At 38.8% G+C, this 23,838-nt stretch overlaps 1 long non-coding RNA gene and 1 pseudogene across 2 annotated transcripts in view; one reads left to right on the top strand and one right to left on the bottom strand.

The window, feature by feature from the left end:
• LOC137228215 (uncharacterized) overlaps positions 1-22,662 on the bottom strand; it is a 33,509-nt gene extending 10,847 nt beyond the window's left edge. The window contains exons 1-2 of one of the 2 annotated variants that reach the window (XR_010945202.1): positions 5,520-6,421; positions 4,644-4,731 (exon numbers count right to left, since the gene is read on the bottom strand). This is a non-coding gene — a long non-coding RNA (uncharacterized lncRNA). Of the gene's footprint in view, positions 1-4,643; positions 4,732-5,519; positions 6,422-22,325 lie in introns of those variants that run through there. The other variant, XR_010945201.1, reaches the window with a different exon arrangement.
• LOC137228214 (large ribosomal subunit protein eL6 pseudogene) lies at positions 6,868-7,709 on the top strand (annotated as a pseudogene).
• Positions 22,663-23,838: the final 1,176 nt, after the last annotated feature.

Below are 23,838 nucleotides of genomic sequence, written 5' to 3'. Positions count from 1 at the left end.
GAATACACTTTCTTCTCCAGTGTTGATGGAACATTCTCCAGGATTAATCATATCTTGGGTCACAAATCAAGCCTTGGTAAATTAAAGGCAATTGAAATCGTATCAAGTATCTTTTCTGACCACCACGCTATGAGACTAGATATCAATTACAGGAAAAAATCTGTAAAAAATAGAAACACATGGAGGCTAAACAATACACTACTAAATAACCAAGAGATCACTAAAGAAATCAAAGAGGAAATCAAAAAGTACCTAGAAACCAATGACAATGAAAACACGACGACCCAAAACCTATGGGATGCAGCAAAAACAGCTCTAAGAGGGAAATTTATAGCAATACAATCCTACCTCAAGAAACAGGAAACAGGTCAAATGAACAACCTAACCTTACACCTAAAGCAGTTAGAGAAAGAAGAACAAAAACACCCCAAAGTTAACAGAAGGAAGGAAATCATAAAGGTCTGTTCAGAAATAAATGAAAAAGAAGTGAAGGAAACAATAGCAAACATCAATAACACTAAAAGCTGGTTCTTTGAGATGATAAACAAAATTGATAAACCATTAGCCAGACTCATCAAGCAAAAAAGGGAAAAGACTCAGATCAATAGAATTAGAAACGAAAAAGGAGAAGTAACAACTGACACTGCAGAAACACAAAGGATCATGAGAGATTACTACAAGCAACTATATGCCAATAAAATGGACAAGCTGGTAGAAATGGACAAATTCTTAGAAAAGCATGACCTTCTGAGACTGAATGAGGAAGAAATAGAAAATATAAACAGACCAATCACAAGCACTGAAATTGAAACTGTCATTAAAAATCTTTCAACAAGCAAAACCCTAGCAGCAGATGGCTTCACAGGCAAATTCTATCAAACATTTAGAGAAGAGCTAACACCTATCCTTCTCAAACTCTTCCAAAATATGGCAGAGGGAGGAACACTCCCAAACTCATTGTATGAGGCCACCATCACCTTGATACCAAAACAGACAAAGATGTCACAAAGAAAGAAAACTACAGGCCAATATCACTGATGAACATAGATGCAAAAATCTTCAACAAAATACTAGCAAACAGAATCCAACAGCACATTAAAAGGATCATACACCATGATCAAGTGGGGTTTATCCCAGGAATGCAAGGATTCTTCAGTATATGCAAATCAATCAATGTGATAAACCATATTAACAAAATGAAGGATAAAAACACTATGATAATCTCAATAGATGCAGAAAAAGCTTTTGACAAAATTCAACACCCATTTATGATAAAAAACTTCCAGAAAGTAGGCATAGAGGAAACTTACCTCAACATAATAAAGGCCATATATGACAAACCCACAGCCAACATCGTTCTCAATGGTGAAAAACTGAAACCATTTCCTCTAAGATCAGGAAGAAGACAAGGTTGTCCACTCTCACCACTGTTATTTAACATAGTTTTGGAAGTTTTAGCCACAGCAATCAGAGAAGAAAAGGAAATAAAAGGAATCCAAATCGGAAAAGAAGAAGTAAAGCTGTCACTTTCTGCAGATGACATGATACTATACATAGAGAATCCTAAAGATGCTACCAGAAAACTACTAGAGCTAATCAATGAATTTGGTAAAGCTGCAGGATACAAAATTAATGCACAGAAATTTCTTATATTCCTATATACTAATGATGAAAAATCTGAAAGAGACATTAAGGAAGCATTCTCATTTACCATTGCAACAACAAAAAATAAAATACCTAGGAATAAACCGACCTAAGGAGACAAAATACCTGTATGCAGAAAACTATCAGACACTGATGAAAGAAATTTAAGATGCTACAAACAGATGGAGAGTTATACCATGTTCTTGGAACATTGTGAAAATGACTATACTACCCAAAGCAATCTACAGATTCAATGCAATGCTTACCAAACTACCAATGGCATTTTTCACAGAACTAGAACAAAAAATTTCACAATTTGTATGGAAACACAAAAGACCCCGAATTGCCAAAGCAATTTTGAGAAGGAAAAAAGGAGCTGAAGGAATCAGGCTCCTGGACTTCAGACTGTACTACAAAGCTACAATAATCAAGAGAGTATGGTAGTGGCACAGAAACAGAAATATAGATCAATGGAACAGGATAGAAAGCCAGAGATAAACCCTCATACTTATGGTCACCTTAGTTTTGATAAAGGAGGCAAGAATATACAATGGAGAAAAGACAGCCTCTTCAATAAGTGGTGCTGGGAAAACTGGACAGCTACAGGTAGAAGAATGAAATTAGAACACTCCCAACACCATACACAAAAATAAACTCAAATTGGATTAAATACTTAAATGTAAGGCCAGACACTATCAAACTCTTAGAGGAAAACATAGGCAGAACACTCTATGACATAAATCACAGCAAGATCCTTTTGACCCACCTCCTAGACAAATGGAAATAAAAACGAAAATAAACAAATGGGACCTAATGAAACTTAAAAGCTTTTGTACAGAAAAGGAAACCATAAACAAGACAAAAAGGCAACCCTCAGAATGGGAGAAAATATTTGCAAATGAAGCAACTGACAAAAGATTAATCTCCAAAATTTACAAGTAGCTCATGCAGCTCAATATCAAAAAAACAAACAACCCTATCCAAAAATAGGCAGAAGACCTAAATAGACATTTCTCCAAAGAAGATATACAGACTGCCAACAAACACATGAAAGCATGCTCAACATCACTAATCATTAGAGAAATGCAAATCAAAACTACAATGAGGTATCATCTCACACCAGTCAGAATGGCCATCATCAAAAAATCTGCAAACAGTAAATGCTGGAGAGGGTGTGGAGAAAAGGAACCCTCTTGCACTCTTGGTGGGAATGTAAATTGATACAGCCACTATGGAGAACAGTATGGAGGTTCCTTAAAAAACTACAAATAGAACTACCATACGACCCAGCAATCCCACTACTGGGTACATACCCTGAGAAAACCATAATTCAAAAAGAGTCATGTACCACAATGTTCATTGCAGCTGTATTTACAATAGCCAGGACATGGAAGCAACCTAAGTGTTCATCGACAGATGAATGGATAAAGAAGATGTGGCACATATGTACAATGGAATATTACTCAGCCATAAAAAGAAATGAAATTGAGTTATTTGTAATGAGGTGGATGTACCTAAACTCTGTCATACAGAGTGAAGTGAGTCAGAAAGAGAAAAACAAATACTGTATGCTAACACTTATGTATGGAATCAAAAAAAAACATGGTTCTGAAGAACCTAGGGGCAGGACAGGAATAAAGACACAGACATAGAGAATGGACTTCAGGACACGGAGAGGGGGAAGGGTAAGCTAGGTTGAAGTGAGAGAGTGACATGGGCATATATACACTACTAAATGTAAAATAGGTAGCTAGTGGGCAGCAGTCGCATAGCACAGGGAGATCAGCTTGGTGCTTTGTGACCACCTAGAGGGTTGGGATAGAGAGGGTGGGAGGGAGATGCAAGAGGGAGGAGATATGGGGATGTATATATATGCATGGCTGATTCACTTTGTTATAAAGCAGAAACTAACACACCATTGTAAGGCAATTATACCCCAATAAAGATGTTAAAAAAATAAAAATAAAAAATCCAGATGCCATAAACAAACACAAAAGACAGGGCAAACTGAGAAAAAAATATTTGCAAAAATACTATTGAGAAAGCTAATTTCACTAATACAAAAAAAAGTTATACCGTTGAAGAAAAGAACAAAAATCTTACAGAAAAAAGAAAATCAAATGACATGAACAGACAAGTCACAAAAGTAGGTATTAAAAATAACCCTTACACATATGAAAACATGTCTAACTTCATTCAAGTTAGAGAAATTCAAATTAAATTGCACAGAAATATTTTTTCTCACAGGTTAGACTGGCAAAAAAATCAAAGCTTGACAAATGCACTCTTCTGATGATGATGTTGAGAAACTAACATTCTCATACATAACTGGTGGAAATGCACAATACTTATAGAATGGATTTTGCCAATATCTAACAAAACGACTTATTCATTTAACATTCTAAGAATTTACCGTAAATACACCTCCAACTACAGGAATAAAAAAAAAAATATATATATATACACACATATATATATACACACATATATATATATATGCATGCACAAGAGTATTCATTACAGCAATTATAATGACAAAATATTGGAAATTATTTAAATGTCTAAGCATAAGAGTTGGTTTAATTAACCATATTACAAACACTCAAAGGAGTACTATGCAGTTATTAATATATATACACTACTATATATAAAATAGATAAACAACAAGGACGTACTGTGTTGCACAGGGAACTATATTCAAGATCTTGTAATACCCTATAATGGAAAAGAATCTGAAAAGAATATATATATATATGTATACATATATATGTATAACAACCACTTTGCTGTACACCTGAAACTAACACAGCACTGTAAATTAACTATACTACCATTTTTAAAAAAAAGAAAAAGAAAATGAAGATGTTTGTGAATTCATATGCAGTGATTTCTAGGACACATTGTGAAGTGAAAAATACAAATGCAAAACAGCATATACAGTACACTACTTTTGTGCTAGAAAAAAGGGAAAGTAAGAAAGCATACATATTACTTTTTACCTTTAAAAAAAAGCATACACACACAGGAAGTGTAAACCAGCAGACAATGAGGTTGATTACCACAAAGTGTGGCAGGAACTGAGATGGGCTGCAGAAAGGAGTGACAATTCTCTGAGTTTTTGTAAATTTTGACTTTCTGGAAGCATGTTAATGTTGTTAGTAATCACAAAGTAAAACTAAATTAAGGATGAGAAGGGAGTTCCTGATATTAAAGCAAATAGAAATAAATAAACCAGGATCTATTTCAAATGAATAACACAGTCACACTGGAGGAGGGTACTGTCTTGGGCAGACAGACAGGACAGATGAGAGAGAAAACTGCAAACAAATTCTGAACTCCCTCTAGTATAATAGATTTGTTTATTGTAAGGATATAAGGGAAGCCATTCTATTAGGTATATCACAGGATTGAGCAAATAAGCAAATGTATTTACATTACTGGGAGCCAGAGATCTCAAGTGGGAGAAGGGATATACCAGCCAGAAATAGAGGTGGCAACCCTGTAGGAACTCACGATTTCTAATAACCATATATGTGTGCGTGTGTGTGTATTGGAGTGTGCGTATGCATACATATATACACATATGTCTGTGTGTATATATGTGTGTATGTATACATATGTATACATGTATATAAATGCACATGCTTTTTAGTTTTCCTAGAAGCAAAGACACGCAGAAGCAATCAGTAGACCTAGTGCCCAGATGTATTGGGGTCTAATGCCATTATGCTCTAAAAGAAGCCAGTGCTTCCTTGAGAAATGTTTGATTCTAGGACTGAGGCAGTGGGTAAATGAACAACAGGGAAAACCATGTTCCAGAAAGTAAGAAAGCACTCAAAATATGAGGAGGCATGTCACAAGAACACAGGACCCACCCTGAAGGGGCTTCAACTGGAGAAACCTGGAAAAATATGAGGAACACAATAATTAAGGAACAGCAATAGAGTATAGATAGTTGAAAAAGTGGAACCATGAGTCCATACCAATAATAAGTAGATAATAAAGTGAAGAAAGGAAAGAAGGAAGAAAGGAGGGAAGGAAGGAGGGAGGAAAAGTGAAGGGAGGGCTCTTATAGAATATTGCAAGACAACTGGTAAATGTGCAGGGCGTGATAAAGAATTGGAAAATCATAATTTTTCAGCCAAAGACTAGTTCAGGCAAAAATCATCAATGGGAGCTAAATCAAGAGGAGGAAATTTGATGCGGAGCAGAGTATTTGCATGGACTTGAAACTCTTCTCCACAAATTGCTATTACTTGCAAGGAAAAAAAAAAGTAATAGGGTCTTGCAAGGTAAGAATGGCAGGGCCTCTCTGCAGGACTCTATTTCAGGATCCCAATTCTTCGCCATCCTAACCGGGAGGGTATGAAGTCAACAACTGCAGGGATCGGACACTCCCAGGGCCGTTTGGGGGGGCCTCCCAGACGCTTCATTTCTCTCGCTTGGGTTTAACGGTGGGGCACGAAGAGCGTGGGATGGGATGCTATAGAGGCCCCGGGGCTGCGGTTGCTCGCCACCCTCCGGGGCTGGGGAAACAGGGCCCCTCCAGGCATCCCTAGCGGGCCAGTGGGGCAGCAGGGACAAGGGCGGCTGCACGCGCTCCGATTCCTGGACCTGGGTTCCAAAAGACGACGCCGACCTCGTCTCCGCCACGTTGTGGATTTGAAGCTGAGGACAAATGCAGTTTTTCTCATCTTCCCACGTCTGCGGCTGGAAGTCTCCTGGGCTTTGCACTTTTTTCAGTTTGGCCTGAGTTTGGGCCATCTGTGTGTGTGTGTGTGTGTCTTCCCCTCCTAAACCGAATTTCTTGAATGAGACAGTCTGATAAGAGCAAAAGTCCTGAAAGCAAATGGTTTCAAGTTCCAGCCTCACTGCTCCCTGGCTGGGGAGATTGTTAAAGCTAAGTCTAGGATTTCTAATTCGCAAAAACAGAAATAATGGAATAGGGACTTGTGACCACTAAATATATGTAGCAAACAAATAATAGTTGTGAGATATATTCAAATCGTCAAGAAGGTTATACTGTATTGGGGAGACAACCCAAAAGTTAACTATGAATGTTGCTGCAGATGTGTGGCGATTTGGAGGAAGGCCTATATCTTATAGTGGGAGGGATGAAAAGGATGTAGAAAGAGGATGAGAACTTGTAGTCTGGTAGGCCTATCGCTGTATAGCTATGAGATAATTGGTGAAATGCCTTTTTAAAAATATATGTATTGGTAGATGGCGGGTGAAAATGCTGAGAAGCCAGATACTAAGGAGAAAAAACCTGAAGCCAAGAAGGCTGATGGTGGTGGCAAGGTTAACAAGGTGAAGCAGGGGAAGCCCCGCTGCTGCCAAAACCCTGTCCTGGTCAGAGGAATTGGCAGATATTCCCTATCGGTTATGTATTCCGGAATGGCCTTGTACAAGAGGAGGTATTCAGCAGCTAAATCCAAGGTGGAAAAGAAGAAAAAAGTGAAGGTTCTTGCTACTGTCACAAAACCAGCTGGTGGTGACAAGAATGGTGGTACCCGGGTGGTTAAACTTCGCAAAATGCCTAGATATTATCCTACTGAAGATGTGCCTCGAAAGCTGTTGAGTCACAGCAAAAAACCCTTCAGTAAGCACGTGAGAAAACTGCACGCTCACATCACTCCTGGGACTATTCTGATCTGCCTCTCTGAGCGCCACAGAGGCAAGAGGGTCATTTTCCTGAAGCAGCTGAGCAGTGGTTTGCTACTTATGACTGGGCCTCTGTCCCTCAGTCGAGTTCCTCTGCGGAGAACACACTAGAAATTTGTCCTTGCCACTTCCACCAAAATTGATATCAGTGGTGTGAAAATCCCAGAACAGCTCACTGACGCTTACTTCAAATAGAAGCTGCGTAAGCCCAGGCACCAGGAAGGTGAGATCTTCGACACAGAGAGAGAGAAATACGAGATTACAGAGCAGCTCAAGGTTCATCAGAAAGCTGTGGACTCACAAATTCTGCAAAAAATCAAAGCTGTTCTCAGCTCCAGGGCTACCTCTGCTCTGTGTTTGCTCTCGCAAACGGAATTTATCCTCACAAAGTCGTGTTCTGAACGTCTTACAAAGAACCTCATTAAAAAACTGTCCCATTTCAAAAAAAAAAAAATAATAGCTATACAATGGAGAAATGAGACAACACCCTGATAGGATCATCAAAGTTAACGCCACCAATGAGAGGCAGATGGGCATGATGTCTTGAGAAGGATATAGCTTCCTCTATGTGATATTTCAGCTGAGACTGTATAACTTCAATCGAATAATGAAGAAACAGTAGACAAATAAAAAATGAAGAGTGCTCTGTCTTTTAAATGGGGGATTATACTTCAAAAATGTCAATGTTGTTAAAAGATAAAGAAAAGCTGTGGAAATGTTCCAGGTCAAAGGAGGTTAAAGAAACATGAGAACTAAATGCTATATTAGATCCTAGAGTGATCCTTTGCTAGAGGAAAAATAATGTTATATGGGAAATTATTAGGTCAATTGACAGGTTTGAATACAGCTGAGGAATTAGACAACAGTTAAATACATTACAGAACGTGGTTACATAAATGAATATCCTTATTCTTTTTTAAAAAACACACCTAAAGTATTAGGGGTAAAGGGCCATAATACATGAAATATGCTCTCAAATGGCTCAGAAAAATATGTAAATAGATGATGGACAGATTAGATTGGCAGATTAGAGGTATTAAATGATAGATGATACAGATAGATGATAGATTGACAGATAACAAATAATAAAGCAAATGGGGCTAAAAGTTAAGAATAGGTGAACCTGGGTAAAGGCTATCCAGGCATTCTCTATATGATTCTTTTTCTTGCAACTTTAAGTTTGAAATTATTTCCAAATTAAAAGTTAAAAAAATATAGCTTATAGATGGCACATTTAATACATAACTTTGAATATAAAGATTGAAACATTTTTTATATAAAATCAATTTATTCACCCCACTCCCAACCAAGTAAATACTGAACAAATAATTAGCAAATGTTAATTTGAGGAATACCAAACAGGGGCCTGCTTGGAATCCATGTCTCAGTGTAGCTCTTGATATTAAGTTGTATTAAGTACAACTTAATATCAGTGTTAATACTGTTAACAACTTAATACTGTTAATACTTAATACTGTTCAGTGTAGCTCTTGATATTAAGTAAGTTAAGTTGCTTTTGGTATCATTTGCACCTCCCAGAAATTAGAATAAAAAACCAGTAGGAACAAACTTCTGCAGCAGTTCTTACCAATATGAAAAACCTGCTTGGTTATCAAAAAAGAAATGTTAAAATCCCAGAAAAAAAACAAACAGTAAGTTCATCTTAGAGTCCTTGACAGCCAGCAAGTGAAAATATGGAGATGGTTACATTTGGTACCCAGAGAGCCAGAAGAGCAGAGTTCAAAAGCATTCAGAGAAAAAATAAATTTGACCCCCAAACATGAATTTCTGGAAGAGAGTCTAAAATGTTTGAGAAGTTATGAAGGCCCCATAAATGCAATTCTAGTTGATGAGGAATAAAAAGGGAGGTATAAATAGGTTAGGATTACAATGTGTAATAATACATGACCTCAACAAATTTTAATATAAGCATAAACATTGAAAAGAAACCCAACTAGGTGTATAGCCAAAGATGAATGGAAAGGGTGATGAGGACATATAAAAATAACGTCAGGAAGACTAATTCTCTAATAAATTTGGGGTGCTTACCTCGCCCCACCCCGAACAGAGCAAAAGGAAACAAAAAGTTTTCTGCTGCTGTATTTGAAGCAAAAAATAAAGGAATAGAGGACCTTTGCTCAGCCTGAGGGGTCATGGATGAGACATTGCCTGGGCTGAATTTTGCAAGAAAAGTTTCAGAAATAAGAGAATCAGGAGGGCTTTCTACGCAGAGGATAGCCACCAAGAATGCTGCAAAGTTATGGCGTTAAGAAGGAGTCATAAGGCTTCTATTAAGAGAGGCCGAGGAGGATCAGATGTCTGAGACAGAGCCAGGGATGAGAGCCTAACGTGTCACACCACAGACTTGGGAATTTGTGCTTCAATTGTAGGAGATGGAGACCTTAGGAAAATTTTAATATTAGCATTTATAATCATGTAGTTCCTCGAAACACTGCTTTTGCCACATCCCACAATTTTTCTTTTTTTTTTTTTGCGGTACGTGGGCCTCTCACTGCTGTGGCCTCTTCCGTTGCGGAGCACAGGCTCCGGACGCGCAGGCTCAGCGGCCATGGCTCACGGGCCCAGCCGCTCCGCGGCATGTGGGATCTTCCCGGACCCGGGCACGATCATGCGTCCCCTGCATCGACAGGCTGACTCTCAATCACTGCGCCACCAGGGAAGCCCCCACATCCCACAATTTTAATATGCTACATTTCCCTTATTATTTTGTTCAAAATATATATTTTTTCCTTTGTGATATCTTTTTTGCCCCAGGAATTATTTAAAAGTGGGCCACTTAATTTGTAAATATTTTGTGTCTTTCTAGGTAGGGCATTGTTATTGCTTTCTAAGTTAATTCCTTCATCATCAGGGGACATTCTCTGCAAATTTACATCTTTTAAAATCAATTTGGAAATTATTTTGTTGCCCGGGATGTGATCTAACTTGGGGAGCATTCCACATTCACTTGAAAAAAACTATGTATTTTTTAGTCGTTAAGTGTGATGTTCTATGACTGTCCATTTGGTAATGGTTGGTCATTTAGATCTTCTACATCCTTACTAATTTTTTATAGGGCTGTTCTGTCAACTACTAAGAGAAGGGTGTTAAAATCTTCAATTATAATTGTGGATTTAACTATTTCTCCCTTTTTGTCTGTGAGTTTCTGCTTATGTTTTTTTATTAGTAATATATTTGCGCTTATGGCTCATTGTGTGACTAGTAATCTCCTGTCTTGAAGTCTGAAGGGGCCGTCAACTCCCAGATTCACCCAGTGTACTTTGTCTTTCCAAGACAGACTCCTCTCCCGTTTCTGCCTGCTGTTTCCCGAGCCCCCTGCAGTAATCCCCACACATGTGTAGATGCAGTTATCCAGGAATTTGAGGGAGTTTATGCTCAGGTTCCGTGAGTCATCCCTTCTGCAACTTTCTCATTTCCAGGATTTCGCTCCTAAATTTCCAGCTGCTTTGTCAACCCTAAACCCTGTCTGTTTGACAGCTAGGTGCTAGGATATGACTTAGAAGCTCATCATTAAGACTTTAGATACTGTTCTAAATGCGATGGGATGCATTGCAGATTTTGAAAGAGGGCCGTGATGTGATGCAAATTTTATGGCAATAAGATTACTCTTAATGCTCTAGGGAGAGTGTGTTGTCAAGTAGCAAGAATGAAAGTTGGGAGAGACCAGCTAGGGCGTGATTGCAGTAGTCCAGACATGTACTCTGAGCTTCATTGTCGACTGGCTATCTGCAGGAATAAACACACACTCTGGGAAACTGAAAGTAACATTTTTCACAAGGAATCAATCTTTGTAAATGTCTCTGCTTCCGGGTATGTCAGGCCTGATTCACTATATATTGGCTTATAAAGAGTAAGCAAATGAGCAGTCCTTTTAATGAAGAAAGAAGCAGTTGAAAATACCATATTTCATTTAACAGATATTAACCGAGGGACTGTCAAGTGGCTGGCAGGCTCTGATCTAAGTCAGGGGACATACTAGCCGAAGTCCCCAGCTTCAGAGAGGTTACAGTCTAGAGGGGGAGATGATAACAAAGAAATAAGCTAATGGACCTGGATTTGGCAGGTGGAGGTAAGTGTGCTGAAAAAAAATAATGAGGGGAAGGATTAGAGCAAGTGGGGTTTAACTTCAGAGTACTCAAGTAAGTCTTCTCCAAGGAGGTTACATCTGAACAGTGACCTCAGTGAGGGAAGGACAGAGCCATGTACAAATCCAGCAACAGCGGACATCAAGATGGAAGAGTGCTTTGGTGTCCAGGTACTGCAAGGGGAACAGAGTGCTGGATTCAGAAAGATGGCATCTGAGACACAGCCAGGGCCAGGGAATGTCAGGCCTTGGGGGTCACGGTTAAGAGTTTGGATTTTATTCGTAAGCATGACTGGTAGTCATGGGAGCAAGGAAGTAACATGAGCTGATTTATATTTTGAAAGTATCACAAAGAGTTCGTTAGGACAATCCTTCTTGATCAATTCCTTTTGGGGAGAAAATGATCCGTGGCTTCTTGCATTTCTGTATACCTTGAGAGTAGAAGTACCTGCCACCTAGGTTGCAGAGTATCTTTCTAGGGATGTCTGGGTGAAGAACAGCCTTGGGGGTTAGAGAGAGCGTCTTCCTCTGGAGCACGTACCTTAAGCACAGATTCCTCCCCTGTAACGCAGCCCATTGTGTGTATCTCCTGGCTCTCTTTGAGTTTCCCCGGAGGACTGGGGGCTCAGGAAACAAGAGCAAACATTGATTTTGGGGCTCCTGCTATTTCCTTGAGCAATGAAGTTCTTTGTCTGTGACTCGGGAGAACTGTATCTTTTTCCAGCATCCATGAAACGGCGGCGGGCTAACTTATTAGCTTATAAGTCAGGTCAAAGCTCATATCCTTCACATTTCTTGACCTTTTGCGCAAGGAGGATGGAATGCTGCCAGGATGTTCTGGAAGAGGAGAGGGGGAGATGCTCTCAGCCCAATTCCCAGGAACGTAGGGAGGGAAGTCTGTGGGAATCAGAAGTGAACAGGACCAAATCCTACAGTCGACTTGACAATAAATGGTGTCCTTCTCTTCACTGCTTGTTAATGAGGGGAGATTGGGGAGGTGGCTGCAGGTTGACCACAGGGAACTGGGTTTAAAGACAGACTCTAATCCCCAATTCCCCTTCATTAACAAGCAATGAAGAGAAGGGCAGCATTTATTGCCAAGTTGACTATACGATTGGCGGGGGCAGAGGGGCAGGGTGACAGGAAAGGAGGACTTCTTTCCCATCTGGCCATCAGTTATGTGTTTGTGGAATGTGGAACCTAGGACCAAGATTCATCTTGGGTGGGTGAAGTTTCCACCCGCCGGCAGATAGCAGTGACAGTGATACTCACATTTAGTGTGAAAAGTGGGAAATTGGCACCCAGTATGAGCAGAAAACAGGCAAATTGTAGACCTTTGGCTGGTTCGGTGAGAGAGGAGAGGTGGCAGTGTGTAACACTCAAAGAAGAGGGGCAACATCTGGTCCATCGTACAGCTCCACCATTTTGCCGTCTACTGTGCCAGCCTTGAAAGCCTTTCAGAAAGGACAGTAAAACATCTCAAGAGGGTTGTTTCCATTGAGTCTTAGCTGCTGTGAGAGAGATTTGGCCCCCTGGGAGAAATTCCCAGGAGACACTAAACTCTAGTGGGAAGCCATAGATGAGGCATCGACTAACATTTGGACTCACTGTGGCTGCAGATTTTTTTTTTCAGAAAGATATCCTTTGAGCATCTATTGAAGTATAACTTTATGGTAGACCCTTCAATAAAGTAGTTGTGCTCAAGGTAACTGAGTGACTCTCTAAATAACACATTGCTATTAATCACCCAGGGGGCCCTCATCCTTCCTCTTCCCAAAAGCCATGTCTCTGTCCATATCCGGTCTGCATTGCCAAAAGTGTGAAGCTACATTATTTCTTAGAGATGCTAAGTAAGAGGCCAGTTAAATGTTGGGGGCACATCCAAGAAAATTATGACTCTGGCTTTGAACGAGTCGATCCAGAGGTTTGCTTTCATAGGGGAATTTCATAGAGAATTTTCATAGAGAAATTCCTAGAAATAGAGAGCCAGTTATCTTTTGAGGCTAGTCCTAGTTTATTATAATGCAACCATATCATCCTATTTTTTCCAGTACACTATGGTGGGATGGGAGGAAACAGGACTTGATACAGTGTTTGATTTCTTGATTTCTCCTCCTCTTAACTCTCCAAGGAGGTAATAATTCCATTTGGCTAATGGGTCCTGGAAGGGAAGGAGACTGACCTATTGTTGCAGTCTGCAGCCTGTGGGTTCCTGTGATGCAGAACAGGTGAGAACACTTCAGGCCCACCTGCTGCACAGTTTGCAGAGTGTTCCATAGAGAGATGGTGATCTAACGCCTTGGTAAATTCTGGAGTGAAGACAACTAACCCAGTGGATTCCTCAGGAGGTCCAGCTATTCTGAGTAATTCTTAATAAATATTATGATGTCTTGCTTACTTGTTATACAGACTCAAGGGAGAAACTTTCCAATGCTGCTGATACGGCTTCTTTTGAATAACTCTTCCATACTGAATCGTTGCACTCTTATAAAACCAGGACGACAATCACTCTCTAAGGCTGAACTTTCCTGAGAAGTGCCACAACCCACTGGCTCCCTAGGTGCTGCCCTCTAAGTAAGAAACAGATTTGTAACTTTTATTTCCCCATCTGCTCACCCTCCACTACCAGGCTTTCCTATAGACAAAGTTAAATGAGTTCAGAAGAAATAAATAACTAAGATGTTCCTCATTGGCCTGGTGAGTATCAATGATAATCAGAAAATGAAAAACGACCAAACATTTAAGAGTAATCCACACTTTTAAGGATGGAACTGAAATTGAAATAGTTAGAACACATAGATCCCATTGAAATAGGGGAAAGTTTTATGGCAGTAATGTAATGAAGGAAACAGGAAAGAACTAAAAATAATTCAATGAGATCTGAGGGAGAAGTTCTACAAAAAAAGAGAAGAAATCTTAGAATGATAAAGAATTTTTGCTAGTAAAAATTGTAATAAGTTTAATTTAGAAATTCAACAGAGGCAGTAAAAACATAGAATGGATACTGATGAAAGCCTCATTAATAATATGGTAAATGAACTGGAAATTATCTTAAGATAAAGAGTAGTAATTAGGAGAAAAAAGATAAACATAATGGAAGAATCGACCCAGGAGATCAAATAACCCAAGAATTCAGAAACAGATAAAGAAATAGATGGGGAAAGAGAAATAGTCAAAGAAATAATAGAATATTTTTCTGACTTGAGTTTTTAGATCAAGTCTCCTGATTAGCAGGCCAGATTAACAACAACAAAAGACATTCTTCATAACCTGGACATTTTTGTGAAACTCTAAGGATAAAAAGAAAATCTTTCAAACTTCCACGTAGTGAGAAGATTTACCAATCATGAGTCAGAAAAGGGAGAGATATTCCCGCTGCAACTCAGGAAGCTGCAACAGAGTAAAAAAAAATGTTTATGGCTTTCTAGAATTCAAGGGTCCTACAGGTAGCCAAGATATAACTAAGGGGTGATGGAGAGAATGTAAAACTTATCTCACAGAAATTGAGTGCAGTGATTAAGATGACAAAGTTATAGAAGCATATAAAGAACTTAAAGAATATAAGGTGATATATGAACTGTCTACATCATAAAAACTCAGAAAAGTCATTTTTTCTTATGCCCATGGAATATTTTTTTTAAATGGATATGTATTTGGTCACAGAGTAAATCTTAATCGATTCCTGCAATGCATATTTTATGGCAACATCTCTGGACTAAAATAAAATAGAACAAAATGTTAAATTTCTGGTTATTTAGAGATAATAAGCATAAGAATACTCTACAGCAAAACCCACAGGATATAGCTTAAGGGAAATCCACAGCTTTAAAGGATTTCACTATGAAATAAGAAAGATTTAAAACAAATGGAATAGCCATTCAATTTAAGAAAGAGGAAAAATACAGGAGCTGGAAATTAATAAAGATAAAAGCAGAAATTACTGATTTAGGAAACGATAATGAGTTAACATTTATAGAGCATTTGCTATATACCAATTACTGAATAAGTGCTTTGTGAGCATTGTGTTATTTAATCTTCATAATAACTCTAAAAGATAATATTCATCATGAAAATTAACAGTCATAGATCTTTATGAGGCAAATAACTACATCAGACTCTATAAAGAAAAATAGAATTACAATTGTCGCAGAGGTCTTTTAAAGAGCTCTTTCAGCCTTTGATGAGTTTAGAAAAAAAAAGGCCAACACTCCCTGAAAAACTAAACAAAACCAAAACAAAGCTCAGAGAATTTGAATAAGTAGACAAGGTAGAGTACATGCATATTTAGATCTTTCTCTTATAAACCTGCTGTATGCTTGGAATTAATAAATATAACTGAAAATTAAATCTGAAAAGCTGAATCTCGTACAGGTCACTGTCTTTGTCTAGAATTTAATATATCAAGGAATTAATAAGCATTTCTCAATAGAAACATCTTGAAATTTTAAATATATCCTCATCTGAAATCACATAATATTAAGCAAATAACAAATGAGGATTTTTTTTTCAAATATTTATGAGATGAGGCCAAATCCATCCATACAAGCAAATTTTAACAGCCTGAAATATTCTGAATAGTAAACAAGAAAAAGTTGAAATAAATAAACTAATTGTTCAACTCAGAAGGTTCTGATATGTAAAAACTAAGGAAAACCAGCAAGGGAGGACTTCTGAAAACAAAGTAAAACAATTATTTTAAAAGACTTAAAAAGAATTGTTAAATCTTTTTGCTTACTTTTTATTTCTTTTGTCTATTCTGATTTATTCAGAGTAAACTCAAGCTTGGATCATAACTGTATTTTGGATCATAACTGAAATTCCTTCCTGTTCTCTCCCGATCTCATTCAGCTATCTTTTCATATGTCCTTCCTTAGGACCATATGACGATAATCTTTCGTGGGCTCTATTGTATCACAGGCCTGTTCCTTTCCATGAATTGCCTACTCCTTCAAAGAGGTTGCACTAGGAGTTGGCTGGTTTGCGCCAGATGAAAAGTGGGGCAAATCAGTCCCTTTTCCCTGAGGGCAAGAGACCAGTTAGGCTCTATCTGGGTAGGTGGACCTTTAAACTGTAAACCCTGTGTGTGCTTCTGGCCACCTTCCACGCCACGTGGCCTGGTCTGCCTGCACTGAGAGAGCAGAATGAAACTGATGCACGGACCAGGGTGGGGGCGGGGGGGTGGGCAGAGGGCAGAATTAAGAGAGAAGCAGCCTGGGCAGAGCTCACGGGGTCCTCTTCCTGCGCGGTTCCGTCCCAGACCTGGTATAACTGAGCTGCCCCAGCATCTCTCTCTGTCTCTCTATTAACCCCGTTTTTGGCTGGCTGGAACCAAAAGAATCCTTTATCAACACATTGTCTTTTCTTGCGTTTCTTATTTTGTTTCTAGTCATTATTGTTCAGTGACTTTACTGAAAAACACAAAGCAGATTCTTTAAATATCTCGTCTTGCTTTCTTTAGTCAATCGCCTCATCTTTCTTTTAATAAGCTCCAGGGAGGTGCTTTTTAAAATTTTTGAAGTAATGAGTTCTTGAAGAAGGACAGGTCCGTCCAGCTGTGGGTGGCTTCTCTTTGATTCTTTCTACTTTCCTCAGTCAGCTATCTGAAGGGTTCTAACCCTTTCTCCCTGTGACTCGGCTGGCCGGTGTAGGACTCCGCCGGACCTCTCACTGTGAGCAGTAGAGTTCACTTCCAGTCCTTCTGAAGCAGCCTTCCACCTTGTCTTGCCAGAATCAGCAGATGAAGAACCATAATCCCTACGTGAGCCATTTTCAGCTCTTCCAGGCTCAGCTTGTTCTGCAGCTGATTTCATATCTTGGAATGTCGAGTGCTACTCCCTCTCCAGCCAGCCTCCTGAGCTTCAGTGCATCCTGGCAGTTCTTTATCCTCCCTCTAGTCCTGGAGGATAAAGGTTCATGTCAGGCTGTGCTTGTTTGTAACACAATGATACACTTTGCCAAAACCACTGGTTCTACATGTCAGAGACCACAGATATGGAAATAGGCGGTTTCAATACAAAGACTGCATAGTATGGAAAATACATAGTGTTAGAAAGTATAGAACTTGTATAAAGAGAATAAATTGCCCTATGGAGACTTAATATGTAGGTCCCTGTGCATCTCAGGGTTAGTATTTTTTTAGGGAAATAATTATAAAAGGGATTAGAAATCAATTGAGGAAACTGGATAAAAGGCTATAGGGAGAACTAAGGGAGAGGTCCTCCAGCCTCCTGTTTGCAGTGTGAGGTCTCTCTGTTGCTGTCACTCTCTGTACTCATGCTTTTTGTAGGTCATTATAAAACCTGAACATAAAGCACAATATCAGAGAAGAAAAAGTTAAAATGTGTTAACGTATAGCTAATTAAAAGTGAGATAAGAATAATGTATGGTAAAATGAGAAGATTTAACATTGTCTAAAGCAGTCACTATTTAGCATAAGAGAATTTAACTACAATGCAAAAAATCAAAACCTTTTAACATTTTTAAAAAGATTAATGGGATAAAGATTGTTTCTATCACCACATCAACATGAAATGAATAGTATTCTACAAGTGTTTAACTGGAAGACGTTTAAAGAAGGGTCAATGACAGAGAAATGGGAAGAGAACCAGAGGGATTGGTGAAAAGTGGGGACCACGACCACTTCTAGACTTGAAAGGGGAAGGAGTGTCTTAAAAATTTTGTCTCCTGAACCCGTGAAGGTCACCCTCCACGGAGTGGGGGTCAGCCCAGGGAAAGGAACAGTGTGGCCAAGTGAAAAGGGAACTCTCTCCTCCACCACCCCACCTTCTTCCTCTCAGGGCACAAAATGGGGCAGAGGATAGCAGAGAATGAACCTGGAGAGGCAAACAGAGAAAACCAACCAGAAGAAAAATTAAATTCTTAAGGCTAGGAAATGATGACAAAGATAAAACCATGAAGGTAAAGGGGGGAATTATTGATAAGATTAATCAATAAATTTAAAACACTGAAGCTCTTTAAATAAAAACTAAGAGAGAGTAGTCCCAGTGGGATTATAGACTAAGAACAGAACTATAGAACTAAGAAATCTGAGTAAAAGTATGAAATAATTTGTTTTAGAAAACAAAACCAAGGAAGGAAGTTTGAATGTTAGAAAAAGATGATAAAAGTAGAATGCAACAATGAAAATAAATTAACATAAATCAAGGCAATAATATACACAAACAGGTAACCTAAGTATGAACATTAGCAGAATTACTTTCATTAGTTTTATTTGTATACTTTATATATTTTCAGATTTTTGAAATAATAACTATGGCTTATTTTTATAATCAAAAGGGGGGAAAGTATTTAGAACATAAACACACACACAGCCCACCTGGCCAAATTATATTCAGAGTGATACAGCAATTAAAAGAATGTATTACAGATGAGGAAACTGTTCAGAATTAAGTAATTTGCCTAAAATCACATTAGTAGTTAGTTATCGGTTATTTATTTGTATGAATAAAGCTTTGAAGGAAAAAAAGTAGTGAGGAAGTAAAGTTTTTCTACTGTGCTGTACCCACTCTCAGCTACATTTAAAACTCAATGGCAGTAGTGCCTCTCTCTCAAGGTTTCTGCCACAGTTATTTTGCCTTTTCCCCTCTCAGGTAGAGAAGAGGCAGGAATCTCTATCTTTTATTATATGCCATTTCGGAGAACTTAGGGAAGCAGAAACAGTACATTTGGTAAATCCCTAATATGAATGTTCTAACATTCTAAAACAAATGTAAGAATGTCATCATATTACTTTCCCAAGGCAGCCAATTGTGTGATACCAGCATTGAATGGAAAGAGGGAATATGATGGAGATAAGTATGTTCTTGCTTCCCCTCCAGCGAGGGCGGTACCCTCAGCTTCCCAGCCCCACAATTGCCCCTGCCTCCCACTCTCTTGGGATTCTTATATTTCTCCCACTACCCACCTTATGCACCATGGAAGACATGTCTGTTGAGAATCACCACACTTTTTTGTATATTTCAACCCCCCAATTTTTTTTTAAACTTTACTTTCAGTAGTTTAAATGATAAAATCAAGGGTTTTGTCTTCCTTCTAATATAATAAACAATGATTCAATATTTTTAGAAACTGTGCCAGTTACACTGCCTGAAAGTTACAGAAAATTCTCCTAGCTGAGAAAAGTAGTGCCTATACTGAACTTTCCTGTCATTGTCATCTCCACCAAAGCACCCCAGAGAAGCCACAGTCAGTAGCTTTTTTTGTATGGAAGCAAAGGGTATTTCCACTGCCCTGTACTTCTGCTCTTGACATTTTACATTAAGAGAAAGTCCAGACATCAAAAAGAAATATAAGGGGAAGCTGAAAACTGAATATGGATAAATGAAGGAAGCCCTGACTAATGGGAGTTGTTGATGGTAAATGGTATAATTGGTCCTTGCAACTTTATGGAACAGATGGGATTCCTAAAAGATCTTAAGAAAAGATAACTGGAGGGTGGCATATATTATATAACTGTCATGTTCTGAACTCAAGGAGAGCGCTGGGGGAAAATAACTAAATTAGGAGCATGTAAAACAAATGTGTTTATTGTTATCTATTATTTATGGCCCTCTGGATAGCTGGTAGCTCATTTGACTATACTTCTGCCTAAACCAAGTTACATTAATCTAGCTGGCAAATTGAATAATGTTGTATCAACTGCTTTGCTGCAATCAAGATATATTGCATAGAACCCAACTCTCTTAATCTAGTAACCATATTTTCCAATGTTGATGGATAATTGCCTTTAAGTGCATCCCCTGCTCCCTCTGCTTTTAGGTCTGGCTGATAGGACCATTACTGGAAGTGGTGTGTTCCCAGAACCATTTTGAGAATGCAATTTGGCTTAATTCTCCCATCAGTAATATCAGTATGATCTGAGAGTTCTAAAGGCTATTAGCTTTCTGTGATGGTCTTGGACTCCCTTAAATAGTGATCCAAAAGGATCCAACAGACAAGAGGAAACAAACTTCAACTCCCTAATATTTTCTCCGTTTCAGTCATTTCAGGATGAATGTTCACTGTAGTTCATAAGCACATACTCCTAAAGGAAAAGAGCACCTCTGTAAAGATTTGTGTGCTCTCTCAGTGACTACAGAGCATACAGCTAATCGAATCTGTCATTTCCAAAAATAAATTTGTCACTGTTGTCCATCTCTTTCCAGGTATACTTTCCTCGGACGTTTGTACTGTGACATATCAAGAAGCTATGAAGAAACAGAATGTTGGTGAGTCTTGCTTTGTAGACCTGTATTAACAACTAAGCTAAAAACATTTCAGTAGTGCACAAAATCCCAAGTCTCTTTCACCAGTAGGACAGGCTCAGAATTATGAGTTATTTGCACTTCCTGTTTCCTTTTAAACAGTTGGTAGATACTAAGTTTGGCTTTAAAAATCTCAGCTTGCGTACGCTTCTATTCCAGCCTGGAAATCTTTTCTTTTAGTTTTTATCAGTGATTACTTATTCTTTAATGTTCCATATTAGAGCTGTGATTTTGTGAATTTAGCTTAGATGTTGTCTTCACTTTTTTTTTTTTTTTTTTTTTTGCGGTATGCGGGCCTCTCACTGCTGTGGCCTCTCCTGTTGCGGAGCACAGGCTCCAGACACGCAAGGTCAGTGGCCATGGCTCATGGGCCCAGCCGCTTTGCGGCATGTGGGATCTTGCCGGACCAGGGCACGAACCCGTGTCCCCTGCATCGGCAGGCGAACTCTCAACCACTGCGACACCAGGGAAGCCCAGTCTTCACTTTTTAAGATTAGGCTCCCAGTCTTCCAGTGGTCATGATTATCGATAACTATAAAGGTAGACTTGAAGATGGCCCTGTTTCCCCACGGTGGGGCGAGCCCTGGAAGGGGTTTTCCAGGTGTGGGTACAGCTAACTGTGGGTCCACCTTTGTTTGCTGTTCCCCTTTGTGATCAGCGAAACTAAATGTTGGCACAGCATTTAGTTCTGGCAGTGTCGTTCTAGACAAGACAGAAGGGGCTGCCTGTTTTATATCATAGAAAAAACTAGATGTTTCCAAGAATTGTCCTTTTCAGTTGAAGAATAAAGGACACCCAGAAAACCTTGGGGGTTAAACGTTGTGAAGATAATCTCTAAATGATCATACCTTAAACTCTCATGCCAAGGGAAAAACAAAATATATAAACAGACAAAAAATAAATGCTTCTGTGTGTTATATTTCATCAAATGAAACTGTTAATATATGAGTATATTCTGTTTTATCTTGATATGAATGTGTAATCTAGTACATGCATATGTAATAGAAATATATTTATATGTGTTTGGACCAAAATCAAAATGAGATCATATTTGGGAAAGTACTTTATGCTTTGCAATACATTTAAAATATAAGATTTATTATGCATAGAATTAGGTAGTCCTAAGGAGCAAGATGTTCCTTCACTATCGCATTGACTTATCCAATTAGAAGTACGTTATCTGATTCTTCACTGACATTTTTAGGTAATCATTTGATCACTGTATAGTTTCCCAGCCCCAATCCTTCCTTAAACGGAAAACTGTAAATCAGAAAATATTTACCAGAGGAGCCAAGATGACTGTCTCAAATCATCTCTGGTTTTCAGATGCATGTGTTAGGCAGTATTTCAAAAGGCATAAATATGTATAAATGCTCTGTAAAAATCCGCTTGAGTTATTCATATGTTAGCTAATTCTCTATCTTTATACACACAAACATACATACATACACACATACATATCCACACATACACATATATATGAGTTTTTAAAAGAAAAAACTAGGTATAGGCTTTGTACAGTGGCCAGTTTTTATACCTTACCCAAAAAGTCATTTTAAGAAACAAAGATGCTTTGCATTAATTTTCTGACAAGTGTTCTAACTCACACTTGAAGCATATAAAATACAAATGAATTCAACTGTACGTACCTTGAGGGCAGAAATTATGTCTTTCGCTCCTTGCACAATTTTACTACAGATTTTAGGATACTGCTAAATCCAAAGTGGGTATTTAATAGAGGTTTACATTGAATGGCTGACTGAAAAATATCTTTCTAATATATTCCCAAATAGAAATCTGTGTTTGACTAGGTTCAGTCACCTCTAATAATAATGAGAGATATATGCTTACAGCATACAGAGCACTGGTCCAGGAAGAGCTGAGAAAAGGTAAAGTCAAGCCATAAAACCATCAAAGACCATCCAACCATCTGTAGACTGAATAACTTGGAGTGATGGAGAAGCACTTCTCTTTTCCCAAAACAGACATGAGTTGTAAAGCGATGCCTGTTTATCCAGGTCACCCTTGTTTTATTTCAGAGTGTGCACTTACTCTTCCCCACTGCTGCCAGACGTGACTAGCATGTGATAGTGACAAATCAGTTACACAGCATCTGAAGTAACGAGACACTCTTGTCAAGTAGATCTTATGAGTCTGGAATGTTCCAGATATGGAGCCATGATATTAATCCAGTAAATGCTCTACTTAGACTCAAGTCAGCAGATTTTTATACAGTGACACTTACATACTTAGCATTTTGATAAGGATTTCTGAGGAGTTTCTATCCCTGGGGATTTGCTCTTGTTGGGGAGGACAGAGCTATAGATTAAAAAACCAACAACTAGAGAACAAAACAATTATATGACCCAGTAATAAAATGAATGGTACAGATTATAAGTGTCTGAGGAATAAAGAAATCAGTGTGAACAGCTGTGCTCAGAGGTAGGTTTATGAGAAGAGTGGGTCCTGGGAAATGAGCCGAATTGGGGTTGGTGGAAAAGATGGTAGAGACTTAGGGAGGGGTGTGGCTCATACAAAGGCGTAACTATGGAGTGTGAACATCTGAGTGCCTGTACTACAGCGTGATCACAGCAGGAGCAGTGGAGTCAGATTTCCTGCTCAACTCAGAGCCTGACCCTGGGTTACCTCACCTGACTTTATCTCAATTCTCTTACCTGTAAAATGAGGGAAATAATAGTATATATGTATAAATTTATACCGTATATATTATATGAATAATGTGTATAATTTTATGGCTTCTAGATCTCTTATCTCTCTGAGGATTTTTTTTTTTTTTTTTTTTTTGGCTAAGTTGGGTCTTCGTTGCTGCGCACGGGCTTTCTCTAGTTGCGGCGAGCAGGGGCTACTCTTCATTGAGGTGCATGGGCTTCTCATTGCAGTGGCTTCTCTTGTTGCAGAGCATGGGTTCTAGGCACGCAGGCTCAGTAGTTGTGGCTTGTGGGCTCTAGAGCACAGGCTCAGTAGTTGTGGCGCATGGGCTTAGCTGCTCCATGGCATGTGGGATCTTCCCGGACCAGGGCTCGAACCCGTGTCCCCTTCACTGGCAGGCAGATTCTTAACCACTGTGCCACCAAGGAAGTCCCTATTTTTTTATTTTTATTTTTTAAACACAACATGATTATCTTTTAATACACAACCAAA

The sequence above is a fragment of the Pseudorca crassidens genome, chromosome 7 (assembly GCF_039906515.1).
Source record: "Pseudorca crassidens isolate mPseCra1 chromosome 7, mPseCra1.hap1, whole genome shotgun sequence".
Classification (NCBI taxonomy): domain Eukaryota; kingdom Metazoa; phylum Chordata; class Mammalia; order Artiodactyla; family Delphinidae; genus Pseudorca; species Pseudorca crassidens.
Note: the sequence above shows the minus strand (reverse complement) of the source record. Positions and strands in the feature narration are given on the sequence as shown.